General features: G+C 42.5%; 1 pseudogene; it reads right to left on the minus strand.

Annotated features, from left to right (window-relative positions):
• Positions 1 to 14,096: 14,096 nt before the first annotated feature.
• LOC100684350 lies at positions 14,097 to 14,983 on the minus strand (annotated as a pseudogene).
• Positions 14,984 to 17,574: the final 2,591 nt, after the last annotated feature.

Raw genomic sequence — 17,574 nt, forward strand, 5'->3', positions numbered from 1 at the left:
AATAGTATGAAATCTCCCACATGTTTAGTACTGTAAAAAGTCACTCCTAAGTAAATGAGTTAGAAAAGATAATAGATGGAAATGACCAAATATTCAGAACTAAATGATAACAAAAGTACTACATGTCAAACCTTGTAGAATAAAACAGAGGTAATTCTAAATTTTAAGGTATTTATTACAAATGACAGATTTAGAATGAATTAAGCGATTGGTACAAGGAGCTAGAAAAGTCTAAGAGAGTAACATAAGAAGAGTGGGGAGAAGAGTAAAAATGATGGAAGTTAACAAAATAGAAAACAAAGAAACAAAACCCAAATGGTAGCTCTTTGAAAAAGTAACAGAAAGATAAACTTCCATCAAGACATATCAAGGAAAAAAGGAAACAATCACAAACAGGCAATATTAGAAACAAAAGTTGGCATAACTAGAAGTAGAGTAGAAAAATTTAAAGATAGTAAGAGAACAATAGAACAACTTTAAGTCAATAGAATTGAAAACATGGAAGAAATGGATGCTTTTTGCAAAAAATGTGAATAATCAAACTTGCCCCAAGAAGAAATAGAAAGTTTGGAATAACCAATAATAATTGTATAATTAATCAAACATCTCCCCTTCAGAAGACATAAATTTTATAGGAAGGTTTTACTGATGCTTTAAAGAACTGCTTCAGAGAATTAAAACAGGGATTTTAATTTTTGAGGCTAGTATGTTCTTGATACTAACCAAACAAGATCAGGTCAAGAAAAGAAAATGATAAACCAATTTTGCTGGTAGCCAACTTCCAAGATGGTTCCCCTTGACCCTCACCTCCTGGTATTCATATCCTTCTGTAATATTCCACCACAGTGAATCATGGCTTGTCTGTGAGTCCAATAGGACATGATGGTAGTGACAGTGTGTAACTTTGGAGGCTAGTTCATTAAAAAAGAAAAACCACATTATAGTCTCTCTGCTTTGTCTTTTCAGATAGTTCACTCTAGAGGAAGGCAGTTCATGTCATAAACATACTCAAATATCCCTATAGAGAGATCTGCATAGTGAGGAATTGAGCCTTTTGCCAACAGCCAACACAAATTTGCAGTTCATATGAGTGAATCGTCTTAGAAGTGGATCCTCCAGCCATAGTCGAGCCTTCAGATGACTGCAGCACTGGACAATCATCTTAACTCAACCTTATGAGAGACCCCAACCACTCAGCTAAGTTGTTCCCATAGTCCAGACACACAGAAACCGAGAGATAATAAATGTTTATAGTTTTACTAAGTTAGTTTGGGATAACTGTTATTCAGTGACACAGAATTGATACAATCACTTGAGAACCTAGATGCAAAAATTGTAAATAAAATATAGCAAAATGAATTAAGTAATGTATAGTTATAGTTTGTCCCAGAATGAAAGAATGTTACCTTAAGAAAGTTTATTAATGTGATTTACCACATAAAAAATTAAAGGAGAAAATATATGATTGTCTTAACAGATGAAGAGAAAGCATTGATAAAATTTTACATCCATTAGGGCTCCTGGGTGGCTAAGTCGGTGAAACGTCTGCTTTCAGCTCAGGTCATAGTCCCAGGGTCCTTGGATTGAGCCCCACATCAGGCTCCCTGCTTAATGGGGAGTCTGCTTCTCCCTCTCCCTCTGCTTGCAGTTCCCCCTGTTTGTGCTCTCTCTCTCTGTCAAATGAATAAATAAAATCTTAAAAAAATTTTTTATATCCATTCATGATAAAATTTACCAAACTTGGGAATAGAAGGAAACTATTTGAACATGACCAAAAATCAACAGCAAGCATATTCGCATTGCACAATTTTAGGAGCATTTCTTTTAAACTCAGGAATAAAACAAGGATGCTTGCTCTCATCACTCCTTTTCCACATTGGAGAACCTAGCCTATGGAATAGTAAAAGAAAAAAAGAAGAGCTGTAATAATTGAAAAGGAAGAAATGCAAGTGTTTTCTATTGCAGACTACAAGTATCTACATAGATAATTCAAAAAAATTTACTAATAAACTAGTAGAAGTATTAAATGAATTCAGCAACATTGTTGGACACAAGGTCAACAGAGAAAAATTACTAGTCTTCCTACTCATCAATCATGACCAGTTAGAAAATGTAATGGGAAAAACAAAGATCTCATTCATAATGGAGATAAAGTATGAGGCATCCAATGATTAATCTAATGGAAGATAGGAGATTTTTTATGGAGAAAATTATAAAGCACTGTGGGAAGTATACAAAAGAAGACCCGAATATAAATGAAGAGACATATGTTCATGGATCAGAAGACTCACTGTCCTAAACTTTCCAGTGTCTCCCAAATAATCTATAAATTCAACTAAATTTCAATTAAAATCTCAATGAAGTTTTTTTAATGATATTTGACAAGCCAATCTTACAATTCATATGAAGAACAAGAACAAGATAATTTTGGAAAAGAACACAAGGAAGTGGGATGGAAGGAAGGCTTAACCTACAAGATAACAAGACTTAGTGGTGTTAGAAGGGAATAGTAATTAAAGAGTGGGGTGGCGATCAGAACAGAGAGCCCAGGAAGAGACCCACGCACATATGGAAATACTAGCTGGCATTTTAAAACCACAGGAGAGATAAATTGCTTTTAAAAATAAGTGATGCTTGGAAAATTGATTATCCACATGGAAAAACATCAAATTAGATTCCCAATCCCATACTCCAAAATAAATAACCAGAAAGCTAATATTTAAAACTTTTAGAAGAAATATGGAAAGCTCTTTATGACCTTTGGATGGGTAATGGTTTCTTAAATAGGAGACAAAAATCAACCAAAAAGGAATGAATGACATATTGCCTGTTTTAAATGAACTCAGTTAGTTAAGTGTCTGGCTCTTGATTTGGGCATAGGTCATGGTCTTAGGGTTGTGAGATCGAGCCCCATGTTGGGTTTTGTGCTGGGTGTAGAGCCTGCTTGAGATTCTCTTTCTCTGCCTCCATCCCTTTCTCCACCCCTGCTTTCTCCCCCTCTCTAAAACAAACAAACAATGTCTTTTCAAAAAAGACACCTTAAATAAACTTGAAGACAAGGATCAGACCAGGGGAAGGTATTTGCCACACAAAGAACTGACAAAAGATTAGTATCTACAATTTATAAAGAAATCCTACAAATTATGTAGGAAAGAGACCAACAATACAACAGAAAAATATGCCTAGACTATGAAGAGGCAATTAAGAGAAAAGGAGATCCAAATGGGCAACTTCAGTAATAAGTGGGAAATAAGGGGAGCCTGGGTGGCTCAGTGGTTGAGCATCTGCCTTTGGCTCAGGTTATGATCCCGGGGTCTTAGAATTGAGTCCTGCATTGGGTTCCCTGCAGGGAGCCTGTTTCTCCCTTTGCCTGTGTCTCTGCCTCTCTCTATGTGTCTCTCATGAATGAATGAATGAATAAACAAATAAATAAAATAAATAAGTGGGAAATAAAAATTTAAACTACTTGAGATACCATTACACAGCCATTAGATTGGCAATAATAAAAAAGGGGTACTACAGGTATTTACCAGGATGTAGAGTAAACAGAAATTCTCACAGTCTGTTGGAGAGAGAGAACAAATTGGTATGATCGCTTTGAAGAGCAATTTGACAATGTCTAATAAATTTCAGATGTGCTTGTCCCGCAGCTCTTCAATTTCTAGAGAAATCCTCAGATGTGCACAAGGAGGCATGTATAATATACATGGGTAAGAATTCATTACAACATTGCTCATATTAGGGAAAAACTGGACATCATATATATATCCATCAACTGGAGAATGAATAAATAAAGGGGATACTACAGAGTAGTGAAAATGCTACACGTGTAAACATGGAAAAATCTCAAAAATGTAATGGTGAGAAAAAAACTCACTTTGTAAAATGACATATAGTGTGTGATACATTTTATACGAAGTTGAAAACATGGCTATTATATATAGTTACACATATCTTTTATACAGTATAAACATACAAGGGAAAGATAAATATCAGAATTCCATAGAGCTGGGCATTGGAGGCTTACATGTGAGATATGTTAGTGTCTTTACTTCTTTGTTTGAGCTATTATAGTAAAAATCATAATAATCCAGATCTACGTGACTGTTGGTTCCAGGCAGGATGACTCCTGAGTTCCTTGTGTGTATTTATTTCATGACGCTGGGGCTCCCCCTAAATCCTGAGCTCCCTCAGGAGCATTGTATTTTTCATTTTATATTCCTCAGGCCTAGCATAGTGTAGATGGTCAACCGTGTTTGACTGAGTGTAAATGGAGGAGGGGAGTGCAGAAGGAGGAAGGTTGGGATGAGGATGAATGGAGACAGAGACAATGCTTTGACTGCCTGCGTCTGACATGCTCTCCTGTGGAGAGAAGTAGATGGACTATGGAAAAGCCAGGGACAAGAGCCTAGCTGGCCCAGAGCCATGACTGGAAGGAGAGAAGTCAAAGATGTTTCCCCAAGCCTCTTACCTGAGGGGTGGGGATGGTAGTAACCACCTGACATTGGATGTGTCTAGAAAGGGAACCTTGAAGGACACGTAGACTTAAGAAGATGATGAGTTTAATTTTAGACAGTGTTATGAGACCTTCAGGCATGATTATCCAGCTTGTACTAGAATGTCTGGGTCTATAGCTTAGAAGAGAGGCCAGGGCCCTAAGAGTCAATTTGGTTGTGTAGGAGAAATACAATGAGTAGTGTGACGGTGCGTAAGCTTCCGCAGGGAGGGCAGACAGAACAAGGAGGACTGGTGGCTGCAGACAGACTCTTGGGAGCATCAAACATTTTAAGGCCTGAGTGGAAAGAAAGAATCCAGATGAGGAGGCTGATGAGAGTCCAGAGAAGGGAGAGAACAGGAGAGGCGAGGCAACAAGTCTTAGGAAAGAGAGTGGGTCAGATAAGGAAGAAGGGTCTAGAAAGAGAAAAACTGAATAGGGCCCTTTGAATTTGGCAGAAGGAGGTCAGTCGTGGTCATTGGAGAGGTGGGAGGAGAAACAGATCACATTTACCCTGAGCCATGGTAAGCTGAATGTGAACAAATATAGAAGAGTGATTTTCTAGACCCGCTTTTTCCAGATGTCTGGATATGAAGGGTGGGGAGAGACAGGTCACTGAAATCATAGTCGGGCTTGGGGTTTGGACATAGTTGGCTCTGAAAAAACTCAGGGAGGGAATCTGAAGAGAGAGAGGTTTAACATGTAAGAGAGAGGGGGACAGAATTGATGAATCAAAGTTTTGGCAGAAATGTAGGAATGTGCATACCAATGATACTAATTGGTACTAGGAATGCTGATGCTAGCAAACATTTATATAGAGTACCTATTATGGACAAGATGCTCTTCTAAGTGCTTAACATAACTTTAACTCATTTAATGCTTATAGCAAATTTGTGAGGGAGGTACTATCATTACCTCCATTTTACAGATGAGGAAACTGAGGCACTGGAAGGCTAAGCCATATCATCATTACCATTTCTTTTTTTTTTTTTATTTATGATAGTCATACAGAGAGAGAGAGAGAGAGGGGCAGAGACATAAGCAGAGGGAGAAGCAGGCTCCATGCACCGGGAGCCCAACGTGGGATTCGATCCCGGGTCTCCAGGATCGCGCCCTGGGCCAAAGGCAGGCGCCAAACCGCTGCGCCACCCAGGGTTCCCCATCATTACCATTTCTTGAGCTATTTTTATTTATCAGGGGTATTGCTGCTGACCACAGCTCTGTAATGTATTAATAGGTCAGTTCTTCATAGTAGGTATAGTAAGAGCACAAAGGCAGTAAGACAAGGAGAGTTTGCCTTGGTCTCTGATTTTGGAGGGAAGAGGGGGAGTGTGGATGTGGACACAGAGGTGGGTGTGGGCTTCGAAGAGAGAAGGAGACAGGAGGTCAAGGCAGTTTAGGCCAATGGCTTTGATTTCTTTGGCAAAGTAGAGAAGGAACACATTTGTTGTGGAAAACACAGGTAACAATAAAATAAGAATTCCAAGCCCTTGCCATAACTACTTTAGGCATTTTGTTGTGTTTCCTTCCAAAATTCTTCTAAGCATACATATTCAGGCATAAATACATATCTGGGGAAGTCAGTCCTTCCTTCTGATGGAGAGAATAAGAGTCAAAATAAACAAACCCAACAGAATCCAAACCCTGTAATTTTGGAGCTACAATCAGAACAGCTCTGTATATAGTAGATAGCTGTTTGACCTCTTTCCCCTCTCTTGAGAAATCTCTCTATAGGTTTTTAGTTATGTGAGTCCTGCAAAGACCATCTTCTGGAGTGCTAACGTTTGTGACTGGAAGAACCAGGCTGTCTTGCACAAAGTATTGAAAGGTCACCTTTGCAGTAAAGCAGCAGAGATGCATCTCTGCAGACTGTTTCCTTGGAGGGATGTTTCAGACCTAAGTATGAATTACGCTTAATCCTAGTGGCAGAGTAACATACCTATTATGAGCCAATTGCATGTAAAAACAAAAACAAAACAATATTTATATGTGTGTTCTTGTTTTTGTTTCAAGGTAGATTGCCCTAGTTTAAACAAGAGAGTATGTGTATGTGTGTGTGTGTGTGTGTGTGTGTGTCTGTGGTTCTTTTCTTCATTGAGGAAGTATCAAAACACATTCTGGCTTCTGGGATGCAGTCCCCAACAGAAATGAGGGTGGGATTGGATGGGGCTTCCTGGAATCACCAAAGGGAGCATTCAACCAATGGGTGCCCAGTGAGTGGCCCAGTTGTCTGGAGAAATGGTGTGGGGTATGACAATCCCCTTTGTATATGGAAGGTGTAGAAGACTGCTAACAGATCCCTGGGAGAGGATGTAAGGGAGATGGAGGTGCATGGCTCTGACTCTAGAAGTGGAAGGGGCTGGACCGTGTCCTGACCTTACACTTTGGGTCAGCCTGAGGAAAAGCAGGGAGAACAATCAATGGAGCCAATCACCTAGACTGCACGTTTCCAGCTTGTCTTCCAGAAGTACTTGTTCAAGCAAGAAGGCTGCTTTTATAAAGATAGAATCTTGCTCTACACAGTGTTCACTTATAATATATTGTAAATATCTTTCCATATTATCCAGTGTTCTATGTTGTGGTGCTTCATTGCGGATGGACCATGGCTTATGAACTAGCCCCTGTGTTGGAAACTCTCAACAGACTGAACCTCCTTGGAGACCAAATGAAGACCATCTTGGGAGGTGGTCAGTGCATTATCCTCCTGCTCCTACAAGGACCAGCTAAGTCAGTTCCTCCATTGCTCACCTCTCAACACCTCCCTGTGTGGTTCCGGACCACCTGTTGAAGCCCCAGCATGCCTGGCTCTGAATCTCACAGAATTATCGAGAAAAGGAGGCCCAAGCACACTGAGAAAACACCGAGGCAGAGGCATGGCTGGGATCCCAGCACAGAGCCCCATCCTCCCGCAGTTACAGTCTTGGCTGAGTTGAGCCCTTTCCTCACAGTGTTTGGCTTGGATGCTAGACTAGGTGAGTCAGCTCTCCTGGCACCCTACTTCGAGTCAAAGTCACATTGAGATGGGGTAGTTGCCAGATCAGTATAATTATTGGTCTCTCCCATAACCCAAGCCCTCCCAGCCCTCTCTCTGAAACTAGGTCCCAGAATGTGTTCCGTGACAATGTGGGCAGGGAGCTGACCTCCATCAGCTCTATAGTAGGTAGGAGCCTCTTGTGAGGACCTGGGGCCTGGGTCCTAAATGAAGGAAGCACTTTCCTCTATGTCTCCAAATTCTTCATCTGGGCTTGGGCTCAGAGCCAGTGAGCACACACCTCCCAGATGACACCAGTCAGACCTAGTTGGAATCCCAGTTCCATCACTGGCTGTTTGGGTGACCTTGGCATTACATCTTTAAGCCCTAGAGAGGAGTTTGCCTTATCTTTAAAGTGGAAACTACTATCTGTACTTAATGAACATAAAGAATCAATGTATATAAAGGTAACAGGGCCTTAAAATGAAAATTTTTACCAGGCACTAATATGTATTAGGGTTGTGAAAATCCAAAGTGAGATGCCATGTTACCTCATGGAGAGATTTTCTAAGGAAATAACCAAACTCTGTTCCAAGACTTTTGAAATCCCTTGCTCATGTTGAGACTCTGAGAAGGTAGAGAGAGAGGAGATGGGGGATCTCCTTGAAGAAAGCTGTGTCTGGAAGTGCCACCTCGCACAGGGTGAGTTCCTGGTCCCATACCTTAGATCTAGCGAGGGTGAGTATGGGTGGAGGTGCTCCTCTGAGAGCACAGTGTGTGACCGCTGCAGCTGAGGCATGCTTGCCTGGGCTTTGGTCCTACCTGGGAGATCTGGAAGGTGCTCCCACTAGCTGCTTTAGTGGGGCTGCTGTTACCATGTGGGGACCAGCCTACTACCCAGAGTTTTGGGGGATATAGAAGCCATGGGGTATGAGAACTAGCCAAAGGCTGGAGCTGTATGCCCAGAGGCAGAGAGGATCTCAGATGACCACCTGAAATGAGACTGAACTTGAGACGCATCCCCAGGTTAGAGAGAGCTTCAGGAGAAAGAGGCCGAGTGGGGAAGCTTTGGAGAGGGCATTAAAGCACTCGGTGAGAAAGAGACAGAACTTAACATCTGTCTGGCAAGAAAGCCTGAAGTCAATGTACAGCTGTTGCTACCCCTTCCCCCGACTGCTCCCACAGACCGCCAGCAGCCGTAGCCATGGCAACTGGCTGGGGAGGCCGGGTGGAAAAAGAGAGAAGAAGCCAACTCCTCTACATTGTCCCTACTTCAGGCTCCCAGCTGGGCAGGCCCCGGCTGGGGGAGGAGAGGACTGAAGGTAAAAATAAGTCTAGAGTTTTGATGAATACCTTGCATTAGTATTCTCTCAGGTCTCAGCTGAGACTGTTTGCAACCACAGACCCTGTCCCAAGAAGAAAGATATCAGGCCTGCTAGAGTTGTCATCCAGGCGGTAGGGTCCCTCCTGGAATGCTTTTGGTGAAAGGCTCTGTTGGGGCACGGTGGTTAGCCATGGGACACACACAACCATAGCCCCCCTTCCCCACTCACTCACAGGATAGGCTCCAGTTCACCGTGCCCTCTGGCCCTGACGCATCTCTCCAGCTCATAGGTTATGTCTGAAGCATGTGGTCAGAATGTGAGGGTCAACTTCTTTTGGCTAGAGACAGTTCTTGCCACTGATTATCATGATCTTGATCTCCCTAGAAGAGAGCTGTCCTCCATGACAGGCACAGTCTTCCTAGGGGAGAGAACATGAAGTGTTTTTCCCATTGCCCAGGTGGGGGCGGTGCTGCCCCCAGAGTTTTTCCCACCAGAGTCCTGGTGGCAGGATGGAGCCAGACACACTCACTTGGACCAGTGAGGTGTTACAAGGCCTCATTGGCAGACTTAATTAAGCTCCCTGCTCCAATGGTTGCTCATCTGAAAAAAAAAAAAAAAATTTAATAATAATGTGTATCTCCCTGAATTGAGGGTCTGAAAGGAAATCGTGTGCTAGATTGAATCCTAGGAAATAGCCAACATTCAATCATTTTTTACTGTCCAAAAATGGCAATTTCAGATGGTTTGCCCTAATATGTAAACAATATTTTGTGAAGTCTAAATTGTTAGTTATTGTTTTAAACAAAACAAAAGCCTTCCATCCATGTTCCCTAATGAGTCTCCAGAATTCTGTTTGCAGGACCCGCTCAAAGGCACTGGTGATTTGTAAAGTAGCCAGGGCCCTGCCTGGCAGACAGACGACTCGAGACCAGCCAATGCGCAAGGTCTCCCGGTAGCCAGAGAGCTCCCTCTCACTCCTCTGGTCTTACAGCAAACACTAGTACAAACCACTAGCCCTTTCTACCCCAAACACAACACCCTCCTACAATCATATTTGGAAGTTTCATCATAATGTGTCCAATTACATGGACATTTATTATATTCATCCTGCTTAAAGCTTGGTATATCCTCTCAATTCTGAGGACTTGGGTTTTTGAGGTTTGACAAATACTCATCCATTCTTTAAAAAATAACTCTTGCATCAGATTGAAATCTGCCTATGTTAAAATTAGAAACTTTTGTATCAAACTTCCCCCGACTATAAATGGAATTGAAAAATGATTCGAGGGGTTGAGAGGTGGGTGGATAAGATGAGTGAAGGCGGTCAAAAGGTAGAGACTTCCAGTTATAAATAAGTCATTGGGATGTAATGTGCAACAGGGTGACTATAGTTAATAATACTGAATTGCATTTTTGAAAGTTGCTAAGAGAGTTGATCTTAAAAGTTTCCAACACAAGAAAAAATATTTGTAACTGTGTGGTGACAGTCTAGTTAACCTAGACTTATTGTAGTGGTCATTTCACAATATATACAAATATCAAATCACTAATTGCACACCCGAATCTAATATAATGTTATATGACAGTAATGTCTCAATAATTAAAAAAGAAAAGATTCAAAGAGACAAATCACAGAAAAGGAATCCCAAAAGGCCAGCAGACTATGTAAGGATGGTCAAACTACTAGAAATCAGGGCCATGTAAATAAAAATTATGATGAGGTCTAATTTCTCATCCATTAGACCGTCAAAATTCAAGTCTGAAAATATTAAGTCTTGATGAGACTGTCAGGACATGGGGAAGCTATATACTGCTTGTTGGAGTATAAAGTGAAGAGCAATTTGACAGAATCTAGTAAAATTGGGCATGTGCATATCCTATCACCCTACAATTCCACTTCTAGATATACGCTTGCAGATATACGCTTGGAAAGCCCTCACTCATGTGCATAAGACACATATCATTCATTACATTGTTTCATTGTTTCATGATAGCAAAAATTTGGAACTACTGCATAAGCCCATATATAAATAAAGAACTCTTTTAAAAATGTGGTAGAGTCAGTAATGCAAGCAAAGATTCTATAGCAGTCCAGGGGAATTAACTGGAGAGCGCTAAAACATACTGTTGAGTGAAAAATAGTGAACTGCAGAAACTTAGTACATATACTATAATGTAAGTAAAATTTAAAGCTGCCTACAAAGCTTCATATATTTTGTATATATAACGGGCTGGAAAGAAATATTCAAATTCATGATGGCAACGGCTGCCTTAAGGAACAAGGAGGGGGCAAGGAATTGGGGTCAGAAGGACCATCAGCCTTATCTGTAGTTTTATTTCTTTGAAAAAAAAGTTACTTGAAGCACATCTGGTAAAGCAGTATAAATTGTCAGTACTGACTGATGGGAACACAGTATTATTTTAGTTTTGGTTCCATTTTGTAGTTTTAACATTTCTTTAAAAAAAATCCCCTCTTCTGTTTTCTTCCTCTGGAACATCTATTAGAAGGATATTAAGAACTTCAGATTTTATTGTCTCAATCTCTGAAATAGACTAATTTGTATTTTCCTTTTCTTCTTCCAAAAGACTCCCTCAGCCCAATTTGCCAGTTCAGTAATTTTTGTAAGCTGTAATTATTTTGTTATCAGCCCATTAGCTTAAGTTTTTTAAATTTCCATTGGTTTTTTCCCTTTTTTTCTTTTTAAGAGTTCTCATTGGTTCCTTTCCCTCACAGCCTGTCTCCTTGTTTCTTGGATGCCAGACCCTCACTTACTCCTCTGAGGATTTGGATTTTATTATAATCACTATGATTACACTTTGCTTCTGTAAGTTCTCTTTTATTGTCCATTCTACTTCTTTCATGGTGCTGTCACCTGTGCTGGCCCTTGGGGTTGAGAGGCCAAGTTGGGCTGTGTTGGTATGGCTTGTCAGGAAGGGAATGCATGGGAGCGAGGGTAGGGAAGAGGAGGGTGGGCAGCAGGAACAGGTTGTGGCAGAGGCTGGTCTGGTGGGTGTGGGACTCTGGTTTCTGGCAGGCACATGCCTTGTCTCTCTGACCCAAGCCCACCTACACTAAGTTGCCTGGAGGGAGATGCCCCAGTGGCCTCTGACTGGCTGAGTGTTTCTATTCATGTGGGCAGGGGTTGGTTAATAGAGCCCAAACATTGCTCTTTTAGGCAGTTCTCCCTCTGAGTTGCCCTTGCCCCAGCCAGCTCCCAGGTGCCCCTTCCTCTGGCATGGTGCTTTCCTCTCCATGTTTTCTTCTGTGTTTTCTTCCTTCCCATCCCATCTCTAATTCTCCAGTTTCGGATCCACCGAGCGATCCCTTCATGATTTTGAGTTGCAGATGAATAAAGAATATCTTGTCTTTCATTTCTTAGGATTGTACCTTATTTATAGTCGTACCATCTGTGAATCTCAAGCTGAGAAAGAGAGCTTGGGGTTAGCCCTGCAGATCTGGGAGTCATTTGATCAACATAAAGCTTGAAGTAGGGGAGGGGAAAAGATACTGGAACCTGTGCACAGAGAGAGGGAAAGTCAGCCAAGGAGAGAATTTACCTACTTACTAAGTTGGGAAAAAATAAGGAACCACTGGAAAGGAGACTCGAAGGGCAGAGGAGGGAGGAAGGGTGAAGACTGCAGAGGGGTGGAAGGAAGGGCCTTGAGAAGAGGTCCCAAGGCCAACCCTGAGGCTGCTGGTGGCCGCCACGAGCTGCCCCCCTGGAGGGACAGGGCCAAAGCCTGCCGGAGGCGGGGCTGGGGGGGCGGTGGGGGGTGCTGGGGGGTGGCAGGCAGAAGTGGGGGGGACCTGCAGGGGGTGAAAACCAGCCAGGAGGCGGCTCTGGTGGACCTTGGGAGATCTCCATGGACCTGAGGCCTCCTGATAATCCACAGGTTCAGAATCTTTCCTTTTTATAGGAAGCAGATGCAATTAGCGGAGTCAATAATTATTTCTATTTGTAATGTGTACAGCAAGAGGTATATTGGAAATGGTTGTAATTCCCCCTTATGAATCCATCTTTGTTTAGGAGCGATCTTTGTTTGCTTTTTTAGTTTTCATGAATAGGGGACACTTTTCCATTTGACATTGAATGATGCAAGAAATGTACAAGTAGGTGACACAATTTTTGCCCTGGGGAAAAATAACAGGTGTAACACTTTCTGCCCTTGGAACAGGTACATGGCTGTTGTTCAGAGCTTGACCACGCTCTCCAGAAAAGACTCCTGTCTGCATACTCTGTCACCAGGAGAACCATCCCAGCTCTAAGATCCACAATGCCTAGACTAGTAAAGAAATCAGGCCTTTGGCAGAGGGCCAAATTACTAAGGTTAATATCTGGGTACTGCTTGGTACCATGAGAGGACATATAGGGTATACTAATCCTGTGACTGGACTCTAAGTCCTAAAACTGTCTTCTCTTTGCTATGTAAGAAGGACATTACTGCCCAGCCCAGAGAGGAGAGTCTTGCCTGATTTAGGCAGACTATTGAAATTGAAGGAGAGAAAGGGCAGAAAAGGGAGAAATTTAAAACAAGACCCTAAATACAAGGTCCCATGAGGGAAAGGGGATCATGTATAATGGACACAAGGTTTTTTTTTTTTAATTTAGATTTAGTTGACATATAGCATTATATTAGTTTCAGGTGTACAACATGATCCAATACTTGTATATATTGTGAAATGATCACTACAGCCTAATTAACACCCATCACTACACATAGGTACAAATCGTGTGTTTGTGTGTGTGATGAGAACTTTCAATATCTACTCTCTCAAAAACTTTCCAATATCCAATACAATATTATTCACAATAGTCACCATGCTGTACATGTCATTCTCATGATTTATTTATTTTATAGTTGGAAGATTGTACTTTTTAAGCCCCTCACCCATTTTTCCCTCTCTTGGGGTTCTTTTTTTTTTTTTTTTTTTTAAAAAAAAAACAGCTTTATTGAGGTTTAACAGATAGTTGATAAACTTCATATTTGAAGTGTACAATTTGATAAGGTTTTTTTTTTCTTTTTAGTTTAGTCGTAATTTTAGTCGTAATAAAATCTAGCATAAATGTACCACTTTGTTCTGGAAATAATGGCTCAGTGTCTTTGTTCTAACAGTTTCCTAAGGGCAAACCACAATTTGAAGTTGTCATTTTGGGTTTAAACTGCACAGAAAGACAGTGAAACTTGCTTTTTGTTTTTATTTTCTTTTTAAGTCTCCAGATCTTGCAAGGACATTTCTTCCAGACCAACAGGCAGATAGTTGTGTCACCTCATCCTATCTGAAACAAAGGTGGTTTAAATGATATCAGCCAAGCTTAGTGATCTAGAAGTCCCTGTTTATCTTTATGGCCTCAACTGCAGATGATGCTTGAATGCAGTGGTAAAAATAAAAAAGTTGGTGCCCATCCACAAACACTCTGAAACATGGGTGTTCACAAAGAATTTCCACCCTGAATAGCTGATCTGGGATGAGTGGAAAGTAAGGGATGGCTGACTGTTCCTCAGATATACAAGACTTTCTGAGTAGTTACTGGTCTATGAACACAGTTTTGTGTTTAGTTGTCACATTGGGAATGCCTGGGTGGCTCAGTGGTTGAGCATCTCAGGGCCTGATCCTGGGATCCTGGAATCTGAGTTCCACATCAGGTTCTCCACAGAGAGCCTGCTTCTCCCACTGCCTATGTCTCTGCCTCTCTCTGTGTGTCTCTCATGAATGAATAAATCTTAAAAAAAAAAAAAAATTGTTACATTCAGGCAGCCCGGGTGGCTCAGCGGTTTAGAGCCGCCTTCAACCCAGGGAGTGATCCTGGAGACCTGGAATCGAGTCCCACGTCCGGCTCCCTTGCATGGAGCCTGCTTCTCCCTCTGCTTGTGTCTCTGCCTCTCTCTCTCTCTCTCTCTCTCTCTCTCTGTGTTTCTCATGAATAAATAAATAAATAAATAAATCTAAAAAAAATTTGTCACATTGGCAGAAGGGTCTTCAGAGTCCCCACAGGTCAATCTGATGGCAAAGCTCTGAGGCTTGAGGACCACGATGCCCACTACCAACACCTTCTTGCCGGGTCTCATGCCACTTTTAATGTGCTCACAAAATGGGAAGTACCAGTGCCTTACTGCAGAGTCCAAGGAGTTGTTTAAATGCCCATCACCTAGTTTCACCACTGCGTGGCGGTGGGGCACAGATCAGGCCATCCTGTCACACTGCACTGCGAGGCGAGGGAGAGCCGCCAGGAGGAGCTGGGGGCCGGGGGTGGCAGTGGGACGCAGAGCCCTGGCGGGATGAGGCGGTCCTGCGCCCGCCGGTGGGCGGGGTCGAGGCTGGCTGCGAGCGCTCCTGCTTGCCGAGTTGGATACCTGGACGTACTTGTGATAGCATCACCACTATCAAGATAATGAATGTATCCATGACCCTCTAGGTTTCCTTGTGGACCTTTCTTATTTTCCCTCTCCCCCCTGCGCCAAGACAATCATGGGTCTGCTTTCTGTCACTATAGAAAAGCTAGGATTTTCTAAAATTTTATATAAATGAAAGTATGCGGTGTATACTCTTTTTCTGTCTGACTTGTTTCACTCATCATTATCATTCTGAGATTCATTCATGCAGTTATGTGTATCGGTCCCTCCCTTCCATTGCAGAATAGTATTATTTCATCTGCTGGTAGACATCTGGATTGCTTCCAGTTTTTAGCTATCACAAATAAAGCTGCTGTGAATATTTGTGTACAAGTCTTTGTAGAGACATGTGCTTTCATTTCTCCCATGTATATACCTGGGAGTGAAATGACTAGATAGATGGTTAAGTGTAATGTTTAATTTTTGAGGAAACCTCCAAATGTTTTCCAAAGTGGTTGTTTCATTTTCCATCCCTGCCAGCAACATAGAGAGTCTGGGTTGCTCCATGGCCTCCCTTTGGTATAGCATTTGGTATATCCCGTCTCTCTAATTTTATTTTACTTTTTAAAAAAATATTTTATTTATTTATTCATGAGAGACAGAGAGAGAGAGAGAGAGAGAGGCAGAGACACAGGCAGAGGGAGAAGCAGGCTCCAAGCAGGGAGCCTGATGTGGGACTCGATCCTGGGTCTCCAGGATCGGGCCCTGGTACGAAGGTGGCACTAAACCGCTGAGCCACCTGGGCTGCCCCTGTCTCTTTAATTTTAGATACTCAGATGTATAGGGGTATCTTATTGTGATTTTAATTTGTATTTCAGGGGAAGTTTCAATTTAGGGTTTCAGAAACATGACAAGAAAGGTAAGTTGTGAATTATTCTGTCCCTACAATGTTCCTGATGAAACAGAAATAATTATGTAAGTAGCACAAATAATAAATGAGCTCTGATAACTATTTTGAATCTTTCCTCTTTAAGCATTTGCTCACATTCAAAGCTAGTCGAGGCCCAAGAGGAATAAGTCTACTTGGTCATGGTTTCAGCTCTGTTTTCCCTCAGCTCCACTGCCCCCTGTTCTTGCCTTTTCTGTGCTCTGAGAATATCTCTGGGCTCCCTAGGAATGAACTCTTGCCACATCCAAGTTCTTACAATTATAAACAGATTTTGAACATTTGTTCAGCGTTTAGAATTAAGGACAATTATGATGAACTAATTTTTTTTTTTCACCTTGGGCAATGGTTTGTAGCCTCCTTGGGGTCTTGGATTCTTTTGAGAATCAGACAAAAAGTCTGGAGACAGAAAAGAGTAGGTGTATACACAAAAGAGGGATGCATGGATCCAGCTCTAGCTAATGCTGTTGGATAGATAGGTGCAATGCTGGGAGATAGGGAAGGGGTTTTCCCTTTCAATTATTCTATTCAAAGTGTGAGTGGCAGGGATGGCCACATGTGAAAAGAAATGCTGGAAAACAGAGTAGGGGCCTAGGGATCAAAGTCCTGTGGACATTCTCTCTGCCCTAGACCTTTTGGTTATCCAAGCCACTAATTCCTGTCTACTGTTTGAAGCAGTATGGCTTGAGCTTGGGAGTCAGAAGGTGAAATCACTCTAGCAGGTATGAAGGATGAGTTGTAGAGCAGAGTGGGCCTTCTTCCTCTGCGAGGGCCTGCTCCCAACTACACTGGTCCCTCCACACATACCTGTTGCTACTACCTCTGGCCTTGCCCTGTTGGTGGTTTTGGGAGAAAGAGGAGCTTCTGGGCCAGAAAGAGGGCCTGGGATAACATCCTTGCCTAGTAGAGCTCAATATAATGGGTGACCAGTCCCAGAGTCAGGTGTCCCATGAGAGGGCCTATGCCTTGGCCACCCGTCAGCTTGGGAGGAGCGACAATGTGAGTGACTCTGCCTATGAGGCACGTGCATCCTTCAACTGCCAGAATAGGCCCGCCAGCCCCAGCTCTGCAGCCCACAAGGCAGGAGGGTACAGGACCGGTGAGGGTGCCAGGTCTGCTTTCAGGCAGTGGAGGACTGGCTGGGGTCCTCTCCGACAGCAGGGCCCCAGGATAGGGCGATACTTTCACAATGTGGCTTCACTCCCTGCCTCAACCCTGAGCTTTCGTTCTGTTGTTCAGCCTTGGCAGGAGAACGCATGGGATGGACTTGGAACACAGGCAGGACTCAGCAGACAGTGCTAGACAGTCCTTATTATCATTTATCACTGCTCTAACTGGAGCACCGGGTTTCACTGGCCAGTGAATACAAACCCAGGCTCACCACCTTTGACAGCCAAGTTCCCAACCCTTCTGAGCCCCCAGGGTAGCTCCCTTTCCCTCAGTCTTTCAGTGTCTATAAGGGCAGGGGTGTGGTTAGGCGCCTGGCATGGCCTTCCCCTGCAGT

The sequence above is a fragment of the Canis lupus genome, chromosome 34 (assembly GCF_011100685.1).
Source record: "Canis lupus familiaris isolate Mischka breed German Shepherd chromosome 34, alternate assembly UU_Cfam_GSD_1.0, whole genome shotgun sequence".
Lineage (NCBI taxonomy): Eukaryota > Metazoa > Chordata > Mammalia > Carnivora > Canidae > Canis > Canis lupus.